The 25923-nt window shown below is 43.8% G+C and overlaps 1 long non-coding RNA gene across 1 annotated transcript in view; it reads left to right on the forward strand.

The window, feature by feature from the left end:
• The window catches only part of LOC144762659 (uncharacterized), a 66872-nt gene extending 42498 nt beyond the window's left edge, over nucleotides 1-24374 (forward strand). The window contains exon 4 of the long non-coding RNA XR_013596121.1: nucleotides 19950-24374. This is a non-coding gene — a long non-coding RNA (uncharacterized LOC144762659). The remainder of the gene's footprint in view (nucleotides 1-19949) is intronic.
• Nucleotides 24375-25923: the final 1549 nt, after the last annotated feature.

Consider the following 25923-nt stretch of genomic DNA (forward strand, 5'->3'; position numbering starts at 1 on the left):
ATACCTTAGACAATACTGTATTGTCTGTAATTGATATTGTTCAGAGTGAACTATCTACTTTGTATCATGGTCAGAATCAGCTACGTTCAGTTATGCAATTTGGTTGGACCTTACAGACACTTAAAAATGAGAGGGTACCCTGAGATTACCTAAATGCTTCTGCACTGTTTTTACTATTCAATTTGACAGTTAAAGAAAAATTGATGTCTATGAAAGACGCAACATACACCATGTTACATATTGAGAAGCTAGGAAAGTTACAATTTACTGTAGCTGAAACAGATTCAGCAGTATGGTTAATACTTGGGGTTATTTCTTTGCTCATCTCACTTTTGCAGTTTTCGGCTTGCATGACACACTATCCTGTAGGTAGATATGAACTACTTGGAAGTAGTTACATCCATGAATTATGGTCTTTGACATTCGCTTTCCATTGTCAGCATGCCGAAAAGGAAGTTTTTCTTGCATCGGAGGATTGTGACTCTACTGTCGGCCACTCCCTTGTGTGTAAGAATGTAAAACTTCATGGCACCTGCAACGTTTTTGCCCCTAATTTGGCATGTTTTTTAAAAGGAAACCCGGTGTGAACCCTGTTTCCTGCTATTATTCCAACTCTCACTTTGCTTTCTATCAGCAGTTCTCATTCTCAACAATCAGAATTGCTGCGGTTTATGGGCAGGTATCCCGTATATAGTAACAGTTTCACAACAAGATTCTTGTTGCAGCAATGTCCTATTCTCCCCACACAGGAGCGTAGATAGTTTGCTGTGCCTTCCATTCTGACTTTGAAAACAGATTTCAATAAACTTAGCAGACTCAAAGAGCTATTGTTTCAACAAGAAGTGGCTCTCACGTAGGCTTGTGAGACCTTCGAATTGCAGGTGGCGAGAACATTGAGTGAGATTCAGTCATTGCTAAACACAAATCTGTCCCTACACTTTGGGGAATTAATTCACCAAATCTTTAATGCGCCTGATACGTCTGGCCTAGCCCACTTTTTTAATCCCTGCCTTTATTCATTCAATTTTTTCCAGCGTATTCAGAGGCTTTCCTCTGCTGCTGATTTGTGGCGTTCTTTTACTTCTTTTTTTTTTTTTTTTTTTTTTTTTCCTCATTTGCCTTACCCCCTGCTTAGGAAATGCCAACCACCTTGCGTGTCCCCGACCAAGAGAGGGAACCAAGAAAATGATACTCATCTCTGGAACTGGACTCCGAGATATTTTACTGGTGGCAGAGAAGTCCCAAGGAGAAGGGGAATTTAGATTCTTACGCTGACTCCATCTAGGTATGTCTCAACCTAAAGGACCAAAAAAAACGTATCGAGGCCAGACCCGGTCCAAGGAGTATTGATGGCATAATCATAGGACCCGGGGGGAAAAAAAAAAAAAAAAAACCCCGGAACACTATCTCCACTGTATCAACAGATCCCAAAAGGCCAGATTACGGTTGTTGCAAGCTCTAGCCATGTCCACCTTTGATGTTTCATATAAGGACGTGAGCCAGTCCGAATATATTGGAGCAGATTTTTCCACCCACCGTATGCAAATCTGCCTCCTAGCCAACAGAATAGCATAAAACAGAAAAGATCTTGCTTCGCCAGAAATACTGTCCTCCATTCCAAAAATGATTAGTGGCAGTGAAATTACTAATGATGTGTTCATAATGGAATTTAGGGTAGACAGCACTTCCTCCCAGAACTGACCGATGTTGGGGCATTCCAAAAACATGTGAATATCTGAAGCTTCTGGTAAATTACATTTGTTACACTTCTTGTCTGGGAGAAATTTGGAAAGTCTCAGCGGTGTTATATAAGCCCGGTGTGCTGTGAACAGATGGTTGCGCCTCAGCCATGATGGCTTCACCACTTTATAAAGGAGCGCAAAAGATCTTAACCATAACTCCTCACATTGTAAGCCCATTGTCTCTCCCCACAGTTCATCTGGAAGGGTGAAATCCCCATCGGTTTCCTCCAGAAGCTGCCAATACCAGAAGGCCACCTCCTTACCACCCCTAGGTCTTTCTAGTAGCAGCTGCTCCAGGGAGCTTGATTTCCCAAATAATACATCTTTGCACCGCTGGGCTCTCCCCCAGCTTTCCAGCTGGATGAATTTAAATCTAGAGAGTGCTGTACCTATACGCTCATGTAATACGTCCCAAGGAAGTATCGATCCGTCCACCATTAACTCTCCCCATCTAGCAATTCCAGCTTCCTCTAATGGGGAAGATAAGCTATCCCTAAGACACTCCGGTAAACCCGGGGAGTCCCATATGGGAGCGAAATTAGAGTAGTAAGACAGCCCCAATCTTCTTCTAATGGCTAGCCAGCCCCTAGCCCAAGACTGTATAATTTTCAGTCTTATTTTCTTAAAATATTTCTGGCTCCCAAATTTAAATAGAAATCCGTCAGCTGGTAGATTTGCTCCGGTTAACATGGCTTTATACATTGTCACCCCCAGAAGACTCGATGGTGTTTTTAGTAACATCCTGGAGTAGGACAACTGAAAGGCCCAAGCGTAATACACTAGGTCCGGTAAGGCGAGGCCCCCCTTCTCCCTTCTCCTCCTCAACTTCTTCCACGCAATTCTAGTCGACTTATAATTCCAAATAAAGGAGTTAAGCTCTCGCTGACATCTGTCCAACATCTTCACATCAAACCCCAAAGGAATGGCACCAAATATAAATATATACTTGGGAAGGATAGACATTTTTATTAAGTTGACCCTACCCATTGTAGAAAGTGGCAAGTGAGTCCAAGATTTCAATAGGCCCTTACATTCCCTGGAGACTCGATCTAAGTTAGTTTGGGCAATGGTTCCAATGTCTTGGGTGATTCGGATCCCGAGATAGCGCATAGAGGTGGTGATATCTATGCCTAACCGTGGGTCCAGAATATTCCAGACCATAACCTCGGTCTTACTTGAATTGATATTATAGCCCGAGATCTCGCCGAACTCTACAGCCTTCTGAATCACAGCAGGGAAGGACAACACCGGATCCGAGGTAAAGATTAAGATATCATCGGCATATAATGCCGTCCGCCTCTCCCACTCCTTAAACCTGAATGGTGGTATATTTTCGTCTGCTCGCAATGCCTGGGCAAACGGCTCAATGTATAAATTAAAAAGGAGGGGAGAAAGCGGACAACCTTGCCTCGTACCTCTAGTGATCTTAAAGGGTTCTGTCAATATCTCATTAATCAGCAGCCTAGCCGAAGGGGCTCGATAGAGTAAGGCTATAGTTCTGCGAAAGCCCTCCCCAAAGTTAAACCTTTTTAACACATCATTTAGATAGGGCCAATTGACCCTATCAAAGGCCTTAGCTGCGTCGAGGGTTAAGGTGGCCAATGGAAGGGAAACAGCAGAGGCAATATCTATAGCCCCTACCAAATCATGTGTAAGATCTGAAAGATGGCGCCCCTTAATAAAGCCTTTCTGGTCGTGATGAATAATGGTACCTGTTACCTTACCCATTCTTGCTGAAAGTATTGCGGCGAAAATCTTATAGTCGCTATTCAGCAAAGATATTGGTCTATAGGACCCACACTCTGATACGTCCTTCCCTGGTTTGGGTATAAGAACAATTGTGGCCTCACCCCAAGATTTTGGCGGTGGCTTTCCTTCCCTAAGGATACCATTGAATAGGGTTGTCATTACTTGGACGATATTCTCCCCCAAAACTTTATAGATCTCCCCAGGGAGACCGTCTGGACCAGATGCTTTCCCTTTTTTTATCTGTCTTATTGCTTCCTTTACCTCTACTTCTGTTATTGCAATCTCTAAACTGTTGCTCTGTGTTGTTGATAAGGTTGGGAGCAATATTCCATTCAGCCACGTGTTTCGTGCCATCTGATCATCAGGTAATTCTTCCCTATAGATAGTCTCAAAGAATTCATAAAAGGCTTTACCTATCTCATGACTAGCTGTCCTTGGTACCGCCTCCCCTTCCACCTTGATTTCTCTGATATATTTCCGAGCTTGGTCCGATTTAATTTTCCACGCCAGTACTCTACCCGCGGCCTCTCCAAACTCAAAATGGGAGATCTTACTTGCATTCCATCTTTTATTAACCCTCTCTTGTAGTATATTTTCTAGTTGGTGCTTTAGCTCAGCCAATTTTAACCGCTCCTCAAGAGAACCTAGAGACTGACCTAGGTTTAACTCAATGCCCTTCATTTCCTGTTCCAAACTATTTATCATGTTTTTGTATTTTTTACTCCGATATGAGGACCTACTTGTGATGCAGCCCCTCAAAAAGGCCTTAAAGGCCTCCCAAACCACCTCTGGAGAGGAGGACTCCATATTAATTTCAAAAAAAGCAGTTGTCTCTGCGGCCAGGAAATTCACTTCACCTTCTTCAAGTAGGAGTGTCCGGTCAAAGCACCAAGAAGGATGTTGCCTCCTACTGTCGGATCTAATAGAAAAAGCAAGAGCTGAGTGGTCTGACAGGTGAGATGGGAGATAATCAATCGCTATTAAAGCGTCTTTCAAATTATAAGTAAACAGAGCATAGTCAATTCTGGATGAATGCTTGAAACGACTATTACGATAGGAAACCCCCAATTTACTGCCTGCTCTTTCCCGCCAAAGGTCCACCAGGCCTAGCTGAACCATAATAGCTGATAGAGTTCGCCTAGACTTTAGTGAACTTCTGGCCCGCGAATTTGCTGATTTATCTAATTTAGGATTCAGCACAATATTAAAATCGCCCATCCAAATCACCGGTTCCTGAAAAAGTAGCAGATGATTTCTGACGGCGTCCAAATGCGATGGATCATCCGAATTTGGGCCATAATAGCCCACCAAGGTGTACCGTTGACCCACCAACTGAACTCTCAATATCAACCATCTCCCTGTATGGTCCTCTATACACTCCAAGATTTGGGCTTTCGCAGCTCTTTTAAAAATAAATATAACCCCCCTAATATTAGCATTGTGGTCAGTAGAGCTGAATTTATCAACCCATTTCTGTTTTTTGAGTATCTCTACTGCCTCTGATTTAAGAAGATGTGACTCTTGAATTGCAATGATTTGCGCCGGGGAGTCCCTCAGATACTGCATTATACGCTCCCGCCTACTTCTCCCTCGCAAGCCATTGACATTCCAGGACAAATATTGGAGAGCTGTCATGGTACCACCGCTACCCCCCTCGTATCAACCTTTCCCAATAGCTCTTGCGGGAACCTTAATATTTGCCATTTTTGATGTTGGACAGATGTCAGAAGTAACCATTCCGCAAAATAGTAGGCAGACTTATGAGGATTTTTTGCTTTATTCCCCCTCCCCCCCTGCACCCACCCTCCCCAGGAAAACCCTCCCCTACTTACTCTGACCTGGTGGATGGCCAGATTTACACCCACAACGACTCTCCAACCTTACCTCCACCCTATTAGTATAGTCTATAGACAGACTCAAAACCAATATGGCTGTTGAGAGGAAACTTAATTTGTGGTGTCCAGGGACTCTTACAAGGTGAAGGGAATACAGCGAGTGGGTCATTCTCATTATTATTATTGTTTCCACTCCTATTTACCTACACCTTTGATTATACAAAGATTCATACATAAATATATATATATATATATATATATACATGTGTGCACACTCGCATACACACAAACCTTATTAGATTTTAATTTAACTTGTGTTTCCCCAACACTCACTCTTGTCATAAGATAGGTTAGGAGAAAAAATAGAGAAGGAATTTATTTTTATATCTTTACTAATAGCAGGTGTAGTTATTTATTTATTTATTTTTGTATGCATTTATTTATTTGTTATAACTCATTCCTACTCACCCCCCCTTTGCTGTTTCCCTTCCCCATTTTTTTTTTTTTCTTTTTTTTTCTTTTTATTTCTATATATTTTTTTTTTTTCTGTTCATTTCCCTTCCTACCATGATTTTTACCCATTGTGATTCAGGGCTATATAGACTTTAACAGAACTAGTACAGGCCAGACATAATTTGTAATGTCGGTTAACCTATATCAGACCCAAATAACCCACTATCCCCTAAAGAGACTCAGTGGCATCACCCCTTCGCTACGCACGTTTTTTAAAGTACTACCCCAAGTTTTGGACATTACATCAGAGATGGCGACGGCTGGGACAGGGAGTTCAGAGGCACAGACAGCTTCGACATTAGTAATTGCATCATCACCTACACCTATACCCAAGTTTGATGGTGGGTCGAAGGAGATAACAGCGCCTGTAGCGCCTGTAGTACTGCCACTCCCAATAGCCATTCCTGTTCCCAGTACAGCAAATGGGTTAGCGGAGCTCCTTGCACCTCTAAATGAAACGGAGGTCACAGCTGTAAGTAACCAGCAATTCCATGAAGGATACCAAGGGCCCCAAAGGGGGATCGCCTCTAACAATATAGCAGCACCAGACGGAGGTGGAGGTGAGGGCGATTTGGAAGGCCCAGGGGTCGGGAATACACTGAAGGCCCTAGTAAAGTCAATAGCCGCAATGAGGGAGGAAATCCGTGCTGATTTCGCAGTTTCTAAGGTGAATCAGAATGAAATCAGAGCATCCTGTGACATGCTGGACCAAAAAGTGGACGGCTTATGCGCAAGGACAGAGGTTTTGGAAGGTTCGGTGGGACTATTGTCATCTAATCTCGAGATAGCTAGATCCAAAATTCAAGCACTGCAGAAGGATGGTGAAAGTATGCGGGAGCGAGTTGAGAGTTTGGAGAACTACTCCCGGAGAAATAACCTGCGACTCTTAAAGATTCCGGAAGGAAAAGAGGGCACAAACCTTAAAAGCTTTGTGATCAAGATCCTAAAAGATTCTCTTAACTTGGAGGAGTCAACTGAGATGCTTGACAACGACATACAGCGAGCTCACCGCGATCCATTCCGCCTAAAACCAGGGAGAGATAAACCTAGAAAGATATTGATTAACTTCCTTACGTTCTCACTTAAAGATAAGATCTTGGACCTCGCACTGAAAGCTAGATCATTACAGGGCCCGGACTTCTCTTTTGAGGTGCGATCAGACCTATCTAAGACTACGCTTGACAGGCAATGGGAGTTGGGGCAGCGCATGGAGAAATTTAGAGCTGTAGGTGCCACTGTCCAGATGAGGTTCCCAGCATTTTTGCGTATTATGTACAACAATAAAATGCATAATATCCGTTCACCATCGGAAGCAGATGAGCTACTAGAATCTATTAGAGATCATGCTCAGGCTCAGGCTCAGGCTCAGAATAAAGGCGTTCTTTTACTTCTATTGCTGTTCCGCAATCGCTCCTCGATCTGTGGTCCTGCCAAGCCAGGAACAGTTGCAGCTGTACCGTGAGTGTAGGCAGCAGCTTTTTGGTTTGATGCCATTGAGAGCTCTTGACATAGACTAGTGGCTGACCATCTATTATGCCTATTTTACCTGTGTGCAACCAGTGTTCTACTGCATACTGAGCCCTTTTCAATGGGCCCTGGGCGTCTGCATGTCCACTACGTCACACACTGCCCTGGATTATGAACTGTTGATGGGTCCATTGATGTCCCATAACCAGGACTGTTCTGTGGGTAAGGGGCTTATGTACAGTCCTTCACTGGGGCCTGCCACGATTCGAGTCCCTGTGCCCGTGCACAGCGCCTCTTGGGTCGGAGTTGGCCTGGAATGCTCCTAACGGCTTATGGAAATGAGGAGCATGTCTGTTCCTTTGAATTGCTTAATTGGATGGCATTCCGTTTCACTATTGAAAGTTCTGACATCTTATTGGAGCTTATGGCATTCCACTTGTCATACAAAATCCTTGGTCCAGAAGATACGATGTGATTGGCTACCTTTTTGCATCTACGAACAATATTTTTTCTCTACACTTTCCATGTCCATTGAAGTCCTGCTTTCAGTTTTGATTGATATTTAAATTTCAATGTGACGCTTTGGCTCTGCTTATCTGTGACATCTGTATTAGCCCAGCACTCATAAACTGACCAACGGGAGGGTGTCACATGGCCCATGGGGGCATTGTCATCTTCCCTATGTTAGCATGAGGACGCTGCAGCTTGTCCACTGCTTTGCGCACGTTGCTACACAAGTTTATTTTTTCAAATGTCTCTTTTGAAACTTTTACACAAGGACCTACAGTCATTGTTCATGCTTTGCAGGTTCTTGGGATTTAGTCTGAACATTTTATGCAAGGTTAAACAACAATGCCCCTTGTTATTCTGTTCTGGTCAGGCCCTAGCACCTAGACAAAACATACAGATACAGCTGTTGTTTGGGAATACGATGATGAAGCAAGTCACCGACCAGGTCGGTGAGTGAGGGCTTTCCTAACAAACCTATTGGGCTTTGTTGTTTCCTTGTGCTCTGTGCCCTTTTTCCACCTGAACCAGAACAGGAACACTCTTTTGTTGTTGTTACATATTATAATTTGGGGACTAAGAGTGTTCACGACTCTCCCTCTCTCTCTTATTGTTTGTAAATACGGATAGGTAGCCAACACTTGGAGAGGGATCTTTCCAGGGAGAAGAGCATGACAACACCTATGATGTAGATCTACCATCTATAGACTAAGGTACAGGGTCTGCAGATAATGCCCAGACAACTTCTAATGTATAGTCATCTTGCTTCTATTCAAGGGGAGAAATGTTAGGTTACTCTGTCGTATGTAATGACAGCCCCTTTTATGATTTACTGACTACTTGCTATGCTGACCGTATTTGTGTTAGGCATTTGTCTGCTTATTGTGGCGCATATACTGTATACTAGAGCATGTTAGCGAAAATAAATATTTTAAACTTCTTTGTGTCTCTGTCAGATCGTATTTTGGACGAGTACAAGACTGAGCAAAAGGGTGTAAATTGCAACTGCGATTCCTAAGAGAGTCAGAGTGTTGTGTTCTGGGGTGTCTAATCACTTGTTCTTCTGTGAGTGAGTAGGAGGGCAAGTGAGGCACTATAGCTAGTTGGTCATGGTAAGGTGGTAGGTTGACTCAGTCTCTACATACTAAGGTCCCATAAGCTGACGCATAGTTCTGTGTTTACGCAGTATCCCTGCCCCAGTGAGGGGGAGAAATTACCAAGTCAACATGGCACACAGCCTGTGTGCCATGCCAGTTAGCACTGCCTAAGCTGTAGGTAAATCACCCCTCTAGCAAGCCTTACCAGCCCTAAGGTAGGGTGCATTATATCCCGAGTGTGGGCATATCTACATGAGCAGATATACCCTACAATATTAGAGTGTATTCCCTAATATTGTGTAAATCCCAGGGAAGCCATAGAGAGTATATGGTCTGAGAACTTGACAACTTGAGCTCCACAGCACCATGATGGCTTTACTGAACCCAGGGGTTTTTGGTACCTAACAGATCCTTGTAATAAATCCACACTGACGCCAGTGTGACATTTCCTAAAACATGTACTCAGAGGGGGAAGCAACCTTCACAACGCAACCATTACATCGCACTTCACTTGAAAAGCAGTCATTACATCGCAACATCCTTTACAACGCATGTCACTCAACGCAGGCATTACAACGTATAACACTACATCGAATCTCACTACAATGCATGTTTTACAATGCATACCATTACAACGCATACCATTACAACGCATAGTACCCCTACACTATCCAACACTTAACCTACTGTTGCACCAACTGGAGTTAGAATAGTAATTTTTAACCCTACACTATCCAACACTTACCCTACTGTTGCACCCCCTGGAGTTAGAATAGTCATTTTTACCCCTATATTAGCCAAAACTTACCTTAAATGCAATGTAATGGGATGTATTGTAAATGTAGTATGCGATGTAATGGAATGCGTTGTAAAGGTAGTTACTAAAAATGCTATGTAGTGTCATGCGATGTAACGGAATGCGTTGTAAAGGATGTTGCAATGTAAAGGCATGCGTTGTAAATGTATGTGTAGTAACGTCATACATTCCTCATAGGGCACCTGTGGTCTTTGGCCTGCTGTAGGCAGCCAGCTACCACCAGACATGCTTCTGGACCCCAGGGTAGACAACCCATGCTCTCTGGGACCAGAAACAATGCACATCCTGGGCAGAGGTATCATGCCTTCTCCCCCAGGATCGGCCAGTTGCGACCCCCAGCCTCTGCTGCTAGCAGCAGATGGCAGCCCTGGGTTTACACCCCCACTTTGGGCAGGAAAACCAGCTGGAAAATGAACTAAGATAGGAGGTATGTCCACCTCTGCCAACCCCACCCCTATGGTGGGGGAAGCGGGATGAAGCACAACTTACAGTCCCCGCCATCTGAAGGTGGGGGACCCCTTTAATCAAGGCTTGGTCTGAGGCCCCTCCTACAGGATGGTGACATAATAAAGGGTGTAGTCACCCCAGGTAAGGTGCCCATTGGCCCCACCTGCTACTCCCCTAAAAACTCCTCCTACACTTAGTATTTAGGTGGCTCCCCCAGACCTGGCCCTCAGATTCGAGGGACCAAAGAAGACGGAAGATGACCGCTGATGGACCAAGAATGGAACTGCAGTGGGAAAACCTCAGCAAATCCCTTGCCACCTGCCACCGGTTCTACCACTGGGCCTGTGGCTCTTTCAGAAACTCTGCAAGGCCTCCAAGAAACCCCAGAGACCTTTCAACCTTCACCTACGTGCTAACAAACTTCCTTTTGACTAAAGGCTCTAGTTCCTGGTGTCCGCCGGTACCAGAACGATGGTGGTGAGGACCGAAACTTGTGTCAACGACACTCACTGCTAACAAAAAACTCCACAACCACAGTGATAGAGGACTGGCACTTGGGTCGACACAACTCTACCCAGTCAGAAGACCATCTCACAGCAGGATAGCCTCCAGACTTTGAGGGATCCTCTCGGTCTCACGACCAGAGTCCTCTGCCCGAGAGCCCGCAGCCTCCTGGAAGTGGCCCGGTCAGCCTTCTCCTGCCCCTCCAGCACCTCCGGCTCGACCGTGACCTTCCCGTGCCAACTCTGACGACAGCGAAGCTTCACCATCCGATCAGCAGTAGCCAGCTGCCGATGACCTCAATGGTAACTTCATTGGCCCGTCTGCTGCAAACCGACCCGCTTCATCGCTCTCCGCGAGGGTAAATCTTATTGCCGGTATCGACTGTCACAGTGTGGATACTGAACCCTGCACTTCTTGGGTGCCCCTTGCCTCCCATGACCAACATTGCCCACAGTGTTGGCCTGAGACACCCAAAGACTGGACTGAAATTGTAAGTAGTATATGTACCTGTTACATTGCACAATTGTTTTCCTTGACAGGATAATAGTGAAATGCTCTGAAATTTGCACTGTCAAACTTCTGAAACCTGAACAATATTTTTTATGAAAACCATACTTACCTGATTACGAAAACCTTGGTCTTAAAATAAAGTAAAATTTTATAAAATTGGTCTGGATCTCCTTCTTGAGTCATGTGTACATTGTTGATCACTGTTGTGCAATAAATGTCTTACACTCCTCTGTGTTAGGTGCCCACAGTACCACTAATAGAGCACGTTGGGTTTTACATTGAGCCCTGTACACTTTTGAAGGAACCCCTGGACTCTGTGCACCGTATTACCACCTAGTGATAATATCATGTACAGAGCAAGCTTCCTACAGTGTGTTTGGTTTCCTCTTCCATATAGGAAGACATTCCTTGTAAGCGTGGCAGAAGTCCTGTGATGTCCAAACTCTGGATTCCTGATTGTTCTATAATATTACGAAACAACGTATCTTCTATTTACTTCTTTTCAATTTTGGTGCTACCATATTAAATTTTTATGTTTTCATAGATACTCTGGGGTGATGTACGGTGGCCTTCTCTCCTCTTCTCTGTTTTTGTGTTCAATGCCACAAATGCAAATTCATCTGTACCTGTCTGTGCTCAAGCCGCGCCCAGCACCAGAAACCCTGGTCCTTCTGTCTCCCTTTGCTACTCATAGAGCTTCTCTGCTCCCTAAACCTGTAGCACCCAACCGCAGGCTTCTGCTGCACCACACAGCACAGATGGACCATTTGCTGGCATGCACTGCTGTTCCATGTGCAACACAGCTCCCACCATGGCTACACCACCCACACAACCCATACATCCATACTGCTGCACCCGCCCACAAACACGTACCCCAAGAAAAGCTATCATACATGCTTCTCAATACCTACTCACTGAGCAAACACCACACAAATCTGGGATACCCTGGACAATGATGCCCCAGATCTCTTCTTCCTAATGTAAACATGGCTGACCACCCAGTGGGCACCCAACTTCGCCATAGCTATTCAAACAGGATACAAGCTGACATGTTAGGACCGCCAACACAAACCATGACCAAGAATCGCAAAGATATTAAAAAACTCCTTCAACAGCACTACAACCACAGAGACCGTAACCCCTTACTTGGAGCACCAACATTTCAAGCTACAAGAATCAGGACTATAAACCATGATCTCATATACCAACCAGAGACCTCAAGCCACTTCTGCAGACAGCATCCCTGACTTCATTGTCCCCCTCACCATCCACTCCAAAGATTACATCCTACTAGGAGACTTCAACTTCCACCTGGAAGACAAGAATGACTCCAAACCACCAAACTCCTCAGGAGCCTAGTGAACCTGGGACTAACACAAATCATCATGGGACCAACACACTCCACCGAATACACCATCAACCCTGTCTCCACCACCTTCAATGGCATTAAAATCATCATAACCACACCCCTCACTTGGATCGAACATGCATTAATCCATTTTAAAATCACCATCCCTACTTAACTTGACCCACCATCACAAGCATAGCCAGACACAGCAGGAGCAGTATCTGAAAATCCAACTGGGTCTACACCTTGTGCCTAAATCAACCAACTTCTAATGATGACCTCAAAAGCGACATCAAAGATTTTTACAAATGGATCCCAAAATGCACGCCCTGCCACCTCGGAAACATAACACACAGAACAGAACACTGAGGAACTTTGCTCAACAAAACAAGACTGCAAACAATTTGAAAACAGATGGATTCCGAACCACCTGGAGAAACTACAAAAAGATATACAAGACAGCCTTGAGAAGCCACCACCAACAAATCAAAGAAGTTGCTAGCAGAGCACATAGACAACAGCTCCAACAACAGCAAAGACATTTTCGCAATCATCAAAGACTTCACTTCACCAGCTGCCACCACAAACAGCATCAGCCCCTCACAAGAGCTATGTGACAACCAGTCAGAATTCTTCAGCAATAAAATCAAAGCCATCTATAACACCTTTGACCCCCAACCAATCCCCTGCACCCCACCCCTAACCGGTCCACAAACACTAACAGAAAAACCCTGATTTCCTGGGAAACATTCACACAAAAGAAACAGCCAACATCATTAAGACGATCCAATAGCACTTCCCTCACCACATCTACATTATGGGTGCCACCCCTATCACCAAAGCGCTCACCTGCATCCCAAACAGCTCCATCACCTCCAAGACATTCTCGGATGCCTGGAAACACGTGATGGTCAACACATTCTTGAAGATACCCTTGGCAGACCCCACTCAACTAGCAAACTACCCCCCAATCTCCCTTCCACCCTATCCCCCAGCCAGAACCATGGAAAAAGCGTAAACAAGCAACAATCACCCTACCTCAATGCACACCACCGCTTAGACAACATACAATAGGGTTTCAGGCCCAACCACAGTACAGGGGCTGCCCTCATTGCAGCAACAGATTTCATATGGCTGATCCTTGACCATGGAGACACAGCAGCCCTTACACTGCTTGACCTCCCAGCAGTTATCAACATGGTCTGCCCCACTCAATCCTGATCAGAAGACTATATGAAACAATCATACAAGAGCCTCCTCCTTCCACACAGAGTCAACTTGTCACTCTACACATTGGAGACAAAGAAACACATATGCGGAGTCCCCAAGGATCATTTCTCAGTCTATCATTATTTAGCACATACATCACCCTGCTGGCAGACCCCATCAGATCACACAACATCAACATACTCTCCTATGCAAACGACACCCAACTGATACCCTATCTGTCAGACAGAGCACCCACTATAAAAAACAACTTTACCACCTGCAAGCCTGCGGTAATAACATGGATGAAGTCCAACTTCCTCAAACTCAACAGAGACAAAACTGAAGTGGAAATCTTCTGAAGGAAAGCCTCTGCTTGGGACTCCATCTTGTGGCCAACTGACCTCAGCCCCAAACCCACCCCACTACCCATGCCAGAACTCTTGGACTCATCCTGGGCTAGAAGCTTAAGATGACCGCCAAATAAAAGCAGTGACCTCCACTTGCCTCCACATCCTTAGCATGCAGTGAAAGATCTTCAAATGGCTACCAGAGAACACAAGGAAAATGGTTAAACAGGCCCTGATTACCAACATACTTGACTGCAGCAGCACACTCTGTACAAGAATCAATAAGAAGTTACTAATTAGGCTCAAAACCATTCAAAACAACACAGCAAGACTCATCCTCAACCTATCTTGCCGGGCATGCATTATCCTACCCAGAACTTCACTGGCTCCCAATCCACAAACACATCAATTTCAAACTGCTCACACACATGCAAGGCACCACACAATGGTGGGCCTGTTTACCTTAACAACCACGTACACTTCCATATACCTCCCAAGCACCTCTGTTCAGCTGGACTCTCAATGGCACTCATGGCCCTCATCCACAAAGCAGCAGTTAGAGGCCATGCCTTCTCCTATATCTCCCCCAATGCATGGAAAAATCTCCCTCACAAAGTCAGAGACTCCTCATCGCTTCTTGAGTTCCACAAGAAGCTAAAGACCTGGCTTTTCATTTTAGCTCACCAAGGAGAGAGCTGCCTAACCCACCAGCAAAGCACCTGGATACCCTCACAGGTGATTAGTGGGCTATACAAATAACATTACATCTGCTTCAGCATTTTCAGAATCTCTTCTTCAGATTTTTATTATTGGCCCTATATATTCTATGTTAAGTAAAAAGATTTTTTTCCGTTGGGAGGACAATTCGTCACCGATTTCATACATTCACTTCACTCTTTCACTAGTCGCAACTACACTTATGACCCATATACCGAAAGTTTGGCAAACACTTAACAAGGAAAAAACCACGTTAGTATTAAATAATGTACATTTATTTTTAAATTTAAAAACATGAATCCATATACAAAATCATTAAAAACACAATACACAATAAAACCACCTAATGTGGAAGATGGAGAAATGTGACCGAGACAACACACTTTGTCTTGTTATGTGGTTAATTCAGACCATTTGTTGACAACAATTGGGAGGCTTTCCTTTCCTATACCCAATTAATCGTTGACAACTTAAAATGTTAACCCTTCTTTAATGCGTCGACGCGTTTCGGAAGCCTTAGATGATTATGGCCTCCTTCTTCAGGACAATTTCATTGTCTTTCTCCACATCCAAACTGTCACCTAATGCGTAAATAAAACATTCTTTACTAATCACAAACTTATTGAGCCTATACATAATCAAGTTAAAACCTTTACGAGACTTAAATCAAGCATTTCTTTAAACTATAGGTTTCTAAACCCTTACCTCATAACAACAATTCATTAAAACGAAATACATTTTGCCTGGTATCTAAACAATTAACATTTTCTTTTTTATTTTCTCTTCACAAATATTTCCTGTTTAATGAAGAAGTTTTTTCAAACCATGGTAAGTGTTATGCCAACATGCCACTGATCTCACAGCCACTCTTACTCTGTCAATACTCACACCATTCTACCATTATATGTCACTCACCGGTGCAATAACATCTTGGTTAGCAGATTTTAAATAAAGCGTATTTTTCTTGCGGTGAGACGTTTCTATATTTCTTGCCTTCACCCACAGCTGTAAGGTATAAATTAATACAGCTCATTAAAAATCTCGTAGTTTCACATTAGTGTGACTATCCCTAATTACTGGCAAATTGCTATTACCTGTATTAGAGAGGCTTGGATTACGATCTTCCTATCAAACGTCTTTCCGGAGTTGCTCATAAATACCTAGCAGTAAACGGAAACATTTTATTATATTTCTCTACAAAAAGTTTCAAACCTGAACTAGCCTTAAGTTACCTAAAGTTATTACCTCAACGGCTGGTTTATCTATCTCACTCTTTTATCAAGTGTTTCTTATATCGTTGCAGCTGTCACCCTCTTTACTGTAAAACATAAGCATATTGAGGCCATTCAGTCTCTTTAATTCAGCGAAACAATTTCATTGCTCAAGCGTTTAGCAGATACGCTCACCTCATTTAAAAACAGCTTTTCAGTAGAATGCTTGTCAGTAATGTGCTTGTCTTCATCAGCCCGGCTGTTCCAAGATTGTGGCTGCATGATTGATACAAAGCAGAAAGGTTTGCTCACTACTTCATTATTAACACAAACTATTTTCTACTTCATTATTAACACAAACAATTTTACTAGCTTTTTTTGTTATTAAATGTAAAATGGGACTTGTATTTTTAATGCTCTAAGTCGCTATTACGTACGTACGAGCCTCTCTATTCACCATAAAGCGATCTGTTACTTCCGTTCTTTACATCTGTGTTTTGCGGTTTTTTACAAAATACGGCATTTCTCAGTCGATGTAAGTGCAACTATTTGTTTCAATGATTCTGCCCCCTAGTTAAAATATATTTGGGCGTTCAGTTTCGCGTACCTTCTTAAATTCACCAGCAGATTTCCCCGAGGTGTTACGACCGCGTCCTTCCGATCACGGTGGTTTTTGGCAAAGGACTTGCTCTCTGCTGTCTTGTTTTCGTCTGTCAGATTCCTTCTGACAGTGGTGAGTTTTTGGATACCGAGGCAGTAGCCTCATTACTCCACAATCATTTTGAATTTTTTTAGTCGCTGTTTAGATTGTCTTATTGATGTGTGACGCTTTGTCACAGTTGAGGTTTCATCACATGGTCATCTCAGTGATGAAAGGACTTGCTCTTGGGCTCGGCGGTTTTTATATACGTCATTTCTGACGTCACTGTATTGTGCGCCCAATTTTTCTATATCATCACTGAATGTGTAACTTTATTAGTCTGTGTGCAGATGCACATATATATATATATCTACCCAAATGTCGTCCCACTCGTTTAAATAAAGTGAACCCCTTTCATAAAAACATTTACCCGAACTTTTTACCACCTTATCACGCTCGCTATTTAGAGCATTCAAGTTATTTAGAGCATTCGAGTTAGTGATGGTCAACTACGTGTGTTTAAACATTGATATACTTATATTAAACCTCACGCACGTAGTTAGGCAAGCATGTATATCTATTGATATTATCTATTGTCTATTGTATACACCCCAATGCATGTTAACTTAAAGACTCTACCCTTGTGGATTCAGCCTATTTCTCTCACATCTGGTAACAAGACCTTGATCCATTATTAGTGTCTGTCTGTCTATAGACTATTCCCACATACCTCATATATATCGATGTTGCTATTCCTCTATTTTTAGGTTATGTCCACAAACTTACTTGCCTCTCTGAAGTGGCCCCTATGTCTCACTATATTTATAATTATTGTTAATGCGTGGGCACAAAAGAACATATCGGAGGTGTTGCTCTTATGCCTCATTCTAACTGCAGTATTTGTGATATCTATACTGTAATTCTCATCCAGTCTTCCTTTGTGTTGAGGCCCTTATTCACAGTGTCCAACATGGAAATATACCATTGCTCCCTATTTTTGCGTTTCATTTCTACATTTCCGCCTCTTTTAGAGGAGACAATTTTTTCTACCACAAACCTGGAGAATTCAGTATGTTTATGTTTAAGCTTGGTAAAATGTTCAACCATTGGGGCATTTACTTTACACGTTTTCAAGGCTGATCTGTGTTCTAGTAAGCGTAGCCTGATCTCTCTTCCTGTTTCGCCCACATATGCTAACCCACATGGGCACAATATGATGTATATTAGGTTGCTGCTTCTACAGTTATTAAGGGTCTTGGATGTCATAGTATAGTTATTGTAGGTTAGTGCTTTGGAGACAATGCAGTTGTCGCAAACCGAACAACTGCTGCATTTGTAGTTGCCAACAGCTCTTATTCCATCTATCGTCATCTGGTTATTAGAGTTGTTCTCTTTATAGGTATGAACCAGATTCTGGCGAATGTTTTCATTTTGCCTGAAGGCAAAGTCTGTTGTTTCGGTCACATTTCTCCATCTTCCACATTAAGTGGTTTTATTGTGTATTGTGTTTTTAATGATTTTGTATATGGATTCATGTTTTTAAATTTAAAAATAAATGTACATTATTTAATACTAACGTGGTTTTTTCCTTGTTAAGTGTTTGCCAAACTTTCGGTATATGGGTCATAAGTGTTTTTGCGACTAGTGAAAGAGTAAAGTGAATGTATGAAATCGGTGACGAATTGTCCTCCCAACGGAAAAAAATCTTTTTACTTAACAGTATACTGGAGCTCCATTTTCCCTTGGGTTACATCGAGCCCTTATCTTTTTGTTAAAGCCTATATATTCTCTCACATTGCTATGATCATGAGGTTGCTGCTGCCCTGAGCACAACCAAAACCTCTTGGCCATTTGTTGCCTCTTCTTTTCTTTCAAATGACCCTCTACTTGTTTTCCATTCTCTGTATGCCTCCTCTTTCTGAGCACAGTTCACTCTAAATTACATGCATGCTTATTTCAATACCTAATATTGAATTTCTGCTAATTGCTCATACCTCATTTCAAAGAAAAAAAATGAATCTTGGGTTCCAGAGCATTGTGCTGCCTAGACTAAAATATTTTAAAGCCTCTTCGACGGTAGTACGTGTTATATAAATGCATTTACAATACAACAAAATATAAAACCCTCCTGGCCTTCATTAATACGTATCCATAACACTCAGCAGTGTGTTAGTCGATTGTAGTTCATACATGCTGCATAATAATTCCCTTATACTACTTTACACTGCAATACTCTATGAATGCCCATTCTATCTTTGGATTTGTTTGCATAATCACACCTATGTAGCATTTCAATGAATTCCTCTCCCTAGCAGACTTAGGATTGTCAGTTCATTACACTGATGCCAAACAATGTGTGTCCAGTCCCGACCGTTAAAAAGCTTTGTAATCAGATTTCTTGATTTAATTGAACTAAAACTGCAACCACCAAAAAGGCCTGATATGTTAAGTGAAAGCCCAGGCTGGAACATGTGTTGTCTTTGATACTTGAAAAGGCTAGGGAAACATTATGGCCTGCAATCTGCACGTATTATTAGTTCTTGCCTAGGCAGCGCAAATCATTTTCTTATCTTGTTTTCCACTGCCTTTGGTTTCACAAGTGCCTTTTCAGCAGGGGGCTGTGTTGTTTTCCATCCAATAACATTTTAGGTTTCATTAGCACAAATGTCCAAACCTTAAATAATATACTTACTTAATGGAAATGTAGTTTAAGAAGATGGTCAACAGTAGGATCAACCTATTTACATTGTGCTTTTGACAGCGTGCTGTTATTTGCTATGTTTTATGAAAATGGAAGCAGCCGCTTTAAGTTTTGATGCTTTCTTTTAGGTTTCAATGGTCGGTGAAATACTTTCGTGCTCTCCAAATGCGGCATGTAATGTAAGGTTTTCGGTGCTAATGCGCGTAGTTCACTTTTTCATCCAAGCCAAAATTGGGCCATGTGTTATACCCATGCGCCGCATTTTGTTCAGTTTTATCACATGGGGCTATGTTCAATTTTTGCTATCTGTTCAGTGGGAGTGTAAAATGTGGCGTTAAACTAGGAACTCAGTCTATGTCTAGCTTTAACCGCATGATGCTTAATGATGGTGTGCTCTTTTTACACATGTTCCCATAGTTGCCGTTTACTCCTGATTACTGCCTACATAGGGGTTGTTCACTTCCTGAGCTTCTCTTTAGCGCTCCTTTCTGGTATTATTATCCTATGGAGGGGGACTATTTATTGATTGAGGGTGCTTGTTTACAATACTATAAATATCTGAGTGGTCTGTGGTATGTTCATTTTCAGACCATCATGGCTGGAGTCGACATACTTGAACCCTCATTGTCGGCTTTCTTGTTGGGACACTGTGGAATACTTTTATAGGTGAGATTTTTTAATATTATTTGTTTTCTCATTACTGAAGGCCTTCCATATCTATATATTTTTTGTTTCTCCTAATATCTCTTACAATTCAATCTCCTGTGGTGTGGCTTGGAAGACAAGGGGAATGGCTGCCTGAATCAGCCACTCTGACACCACGAGGAAGAGAACAGCGTATCCCACTGCCAAACACCGGAAGAAATGAGAGAGGTTAACAGATAAAAGCATCGGAAGGTCCCCTGCACACAATGAAGGCAATTTCATGAGGTACATGGCACTCAGGAAGAAGAACGGAGTCGATTCGTCCCACATCACGGCATCAGAGTAGAGGAAGGAAGAAAATGGCGGCTGGAGGACGAACCCACTAACGAGTGGGAAACAAAGCAGGCCAGGCGACCACCACAGTGAGAGAGCTCAAACCCCACAGGAATGAGGCATAAGGCGCGAACCCTCCTACACCCCCCCTGCTCCACACTCACAACGAGAGTAGGCACAGGCGAGAGCTCAAGCGCAGCCAAAAAAACAGCCAAAGATACGTCTGGAGTAGGGAGGGGCAGCGAGACAGAGAAAGAACCCAGGAAGAGCATAACCCCCCAACCCAACGGAGGTGGGGGCAGTGCACCAGGATCGCAGGAGTGCAAAGTAACGGGAGCCTCTGCCGCCATAGCAATCACACCAACAAGCAAGTGCCCCCAAGCCCAAAACAGAAACCGAAACTGCCGTAAACAGGTAGCAGCGGCGCCATCTTACAGCAGCCGACCGTCACGAACAATGGCCGTGCACACACGGGAGGTAGGCGAACACCTACCAAGAAGTGGCGCTCCCTTGGGAAGTCAGTAGCAGGGTGGGAAGTGGTGAATAGAGCCCCGCAATAGAGCCCAGCAACCCGGCCATGGAAGATACCGAAAGTGAAACCGGGGGAGAGAAGGGCACCGCCATCTTAGAGCGCGACCAACAACGCTCAGGCCCTAGCAACCTGTGACCAAAAGAGGACCCATCGCAATAGAAAACAACGCAACCAGGAATGAGGTGGGAGAAGGGGGACGTGGGCACGAGAAGACCCCAACAGGCACAGCGGATGAAAGGGGAGGACACCTAGCGACGGCCTAACCACCTTAGCAGCCCGACCAGCCAGACCCCCCTGAAGCAGCCAAACACCACCCAGAAAACAGACAACGAACGAGCTGGCAAAGGAGGTGGAAGGCAAGTGTGAGGGTAGCAACCCAGCAGAATTAAGGTGTGAGGGCTGGGAAAGAAGGACGTGCAAAGAGGAGCGAAACCTATCATTAACCCAAGGAACCCATTAGTCACTGCGAATCCCCTGAACAAGTCAACAAAACCCACACCGCTTAGATGCCGCAACCCAGCACGTAACAGCCAATCAGTTCAGTGGGCGGGGGGCCAATCAGGAGCAACAGGAAGGGAAAGGTGGCAAGCAGCTCTAAAACACAGCAGGCAAAGAACTTACACCGCAAGGAAAAGGCACAGCAAAAATAGAGTATATGAGGCAGTAACAGACCAATAAACACCTCAAGGTAGGGACAAACAACGGAAGTGGTGCAGACTAAGGCTCCGAAACAGTGCGTGGCACAGGGAGAGTACCAACAAAGCACCCACACAAATCAAAGCCTCCACTTCTTACGTGACAGACCAGCCCACGCGGGCTTGAGGGAACCGCCTAAGCTGAGCTCACGTGAACAGCAGAGGCCCGTGCGAGGAATCAAAACGTAACCTGGTAACAAGAGAGGAGGGGTTAGATTCAAAATCCAGCAAGCAAAGAGATGCCTAACAAACGTGGCAGGAAACGAAGGAAAGAATCAAAACCCAATACAGAAAAGAAACAAAGGGGACATCCTAACAGACTCACCTATCAAACAAAAAATCGACATGAACACTACACTAGAGTCGATCCTTAAAATACTAGCCGAGGTCCATGACCTAGCCAAGACCACGAAACAATTTACAAACTACTGAGGCAATTCAACTGGAGCTGGAGGCGCTAAGAGCTGATATCCATGCAGCAAATAACAGAGTCACGGTGGCTGAACAGCGAATCAGCGACATAGAGGACGCAGATCAGCAAATAAAAAAGGAAATTAAAGCTCTCATGATGACCACAACAGTGCTACAGAGACAGACGGCGGAGCTGGAGGACCGCAACAGAAGGGGGAATATAGGAATCCTAGGAGTGCCGGAAGTAGAGGAAGACAAAGCGGGCTCCTGCCGTGCCCTTATTGAACAAATTATACCCAAAATCACGAACCTTAAATTCGACCAACCATTCGAACTGGACAAAGCCTACAGAATATCAGCATTCAAAACGTCTACAATGGCGGGACCCCGCCCAGTAATATGCAAACCCTTAAGATCGCACCACACAGAAACCATATTTACAGTGGCAAGAAAGAACCAAAACATCGCGTGGAACGGTCAGAAAATAAACCTGACACAAGATTATTCGAAACCAACTGTGGATATAAGGAAGGGGTTTCTGGCGCAGAGAGACATAATGAGGAAAAGGAATATCCTCTTTTCATTTGTGTTGGCCAAGAGGTACGGATAAGTGACAGAGGAAACACACACGTCTTTGACGACCCAAGAGCCCTGTCAATATATCTGGAGGGCCCTACACAACAGGAAATAGAAATGGCGCAAAGTGCAACGAGTAAGAGAAGGGCATCACCGGAAAGGTCAGGAGAGTAAGCATACATGTGCCACCTGTGAAATCAAAGACATTATCACTGGACAGGACAAAGAATAAAGAATAAAACCTACCTCAGATACACCCGAGCTACCTTGGACGCAGTGTACAACTGACGTGCAAGCGACGGGCCTCAGGAAGAGCAACCACAACCACCTCAGAGTCAGCTCAAGACATCCAATATGACTCAGGAGGACAGCCACAAATACCTCGCAAACGGCACCCCAAAGGAACAAAGACTTTTTGTCGATAGAACTCAGACAAGCGCAAAAAGAAGACGCCACCCGACTCATCAGCAACAAACCAGAGAGACAATACAGAACAGGAAAACAGCCGGACAAACGCCAATAAAAAGTGGACTGCATATGCTTTTGAATAATAAAGGGGGAGGAGGGCGCAGGGGTCCTACAGGGGTTATCAGCCAGAGACACTCACCCTGATATGGATAAAAGACTCGAAGTGGGAGTCCTTATGGGCAAACATTAAAATCAAATACAAAGGGAAGCCCCTAGCCATAGAGACTTGGAAGACGCTGGGAATCTCATTCCCAGCACAATTAGAAGAGGGGGATAACCCTGCCACGTTTGGCACGCTAAAAGAGAAACATAACTTGGCAGACATCGAGCTCTATAGCGTCCTAAAAATAAGAACTGCAATAACAAAGGCAAACTTAACCAAACGTAGCCCGTCAATTATACCATATATGACAAGGATCAATAGAGTAAGACACCTGGTGTCTCACCTATACAAAATACTACGCCCTAGAACCACCAAAATCAATGACAAACCAGCAGAATGCTGGACAAAACATCACGGCACCATACTGAACGAGCATGAGCTACAAACCCTCTTAGCCTCCCCCTCAAAGAACAAGATAACCACAGTTCTGGCCCGGATGAAATTCTGGCTTCTACATAAAACATGCTGGACCCCGGCATGACTAGGGCACTAGGCCTCAGGGAAAACGACCTGTGTGGGAACTGCGAGAACGAGAAAGGGGACCTAGCCCACCCAATCTTCCACTGCCCTAAAGTATAAAGTAAAAAAATAAAATGCTGGGAAGCACACTAAAGCCAGAATTCTCGACCCTCACCACGGCGTTCATAATCACTGACATAGAGTCTAAACAAGACAGGGACCTGCTAGACCTCTTGCTGACCTCTGCAGTTAGAATGGTGGTCTTCAAATGGAAGGAGACACACAAGGCGACATTCAAGGGGTGGCTCAACTGGATAACACACCTTAGAGGCTCAGACAGTATCACACTATGTAACTCGCCCTGGAGACCAGCAACCAGGGGTATGTGGACAACACTCGACGAGTACTTGGGTCACTTCGAGCCCCCGTGAACAGAACCAAGAAGGGCGATAGCCCATAAGGCACGCTCCTGCTGACTAAGATAGAACCACGAGCAAGAGCTCTCCATGTGCATTTTTCGCTTCTTTCTTTTCCTGCTCTTTCTTTCACCCCCCACTTTTTATCATCCCCATAGTAGGACAGCCTAAAGGGGGACATCCGATCATGTAGACAACTTACCTGTATAGTGTCATGTAAAGCTAGATTGTGATGTTACCCCACGCAGTGAAAGCAATGCTAAATGTATCTGTAAAACATTTCTTAATAAAATACTATGAAACAAAAAAAAAAAATCAATCTCCTCCTGGACTCTGAACGACTACTCGTGTTATGTTACTTGTTTCCCACATTCCTTTCCCATTATCAATTTTGACTTTTTGACCCAAAACTTTAGTATGTGGAATTGCTCAGTTAATGAGTTATAATGCAGTACAAATCTGGTTCCGATACGTTGTATAAATACCTAATAACTATATTTCTACTTTTTTTCTATTTTGTACCTTTTATATCTATCTGCTCTTTTAAAAAAAATTGAAACTGGATTAGATTGGATTCATTTTTAAAACAAAAGCACTTATTTGCGTATTAAATGTATTTTTGTAGAATATTTGTGTTGAGGGCTAGTATACAGGGTGATGTTTCAGATATTTGTGTTTAGATAAATGTATTTTAAATGGGAAGTGCATTATGTATGTTATTTTAATAGGCCATATGTGGCTCCAGCTAACAGGGAACTCCGTCCCAGTTCTCTGTTCAGCCAGTGTTTTTTACCTTGATAATTTTTAGCTTCAAATGAATTCAATAACTGTTTTAATTGATTTTATGATAATGGTATATCACTATTTTACACTGTAATGATTGTAGATGGTATACACCCGTTACAACGGATCTTTTACTCCGCAGACCCATTACAACGCGACCATTACTCCGCATACAATTACAACGCATTGCGCTGGGGGGCGCTCTAGGATAGGGAATAAGTATAATTTACTATCCAACACCTTCCCTAGGGTCCACGGGGACTGGAGTTAGAATAGTAAATTATACTTACCACTATCCAGCGCCCCAAGGCGCTATGCGTTGTAACGGTATGCGGAGTAAAAGTCGCGTTGTAATGGTCTGCGGAGTAAAAGTATGCGTTATAACGTCATACATCCATTGTAGATATATGACTGTATAGTCCATTTGCTATTTATTTTTCTTCTATTGGTCGTAATGCTTGTAATGATGTACTTTTATGGTCCTAGTTGGCCGAAATAAAGTTACTGAATGACTTGATTTTAGGTTACCACTTTTATTTTCATGCTACAAGGATGTGGAATTTTAGTTCGCGTACTAAACATTATCTACGCCATCTTGCAGACTCACGTACGAGCATACACGACAGCCATTTTAGGTACCATGGTCTCCCTGTTCACGATCGCCCGTCAGCACACTTCCCTGAACCTTGCAAGCCTTCCCCGCGCACCCTGGCTGCCCCCGCACTCACATGCACAAGTCATGAACCCTCCCCTCCCATGACTCTGTCTCAAGGAATCACACCCCGCGCCTGACCAACACCTCCTTTCCGTCCATGAATACCCCTCCTTTGATGACCCCTTCCTCTGAGCCCGACTGCCTGTACGAACCGCTGGTCATCCTTTAGCCCGAGGATCCAGTTTATTGCCCATTACTGTATGCACTCGCCTCTCCTGAAAGGAGCCACTATTGATCACGACCTCCCCATCCCCTGAGATTCGATCAGGCGCACACATTCCAAAGGAATTGGCAGAACACTCAGCTGCGTGATAGCCCCTCCCAATCATATGAGGGGAAAGGGCCTCTACTGTTGTCATGTGTTGG

The sequence above is a fragment of the Lissotriton helveticus genome, chromosome 6, assembly GCF_964261635.1.
Source record: "Lissotriton helveticus chromosome 6, aLisHel1.1, whole genome shotgun sequence".
Taxonomy (NCBI): Eukaryota; Metazoa; Chordata; class Amphibia; order Caudata; family Salamandridae; genus Lissotriton; species Lissotriton helveticus.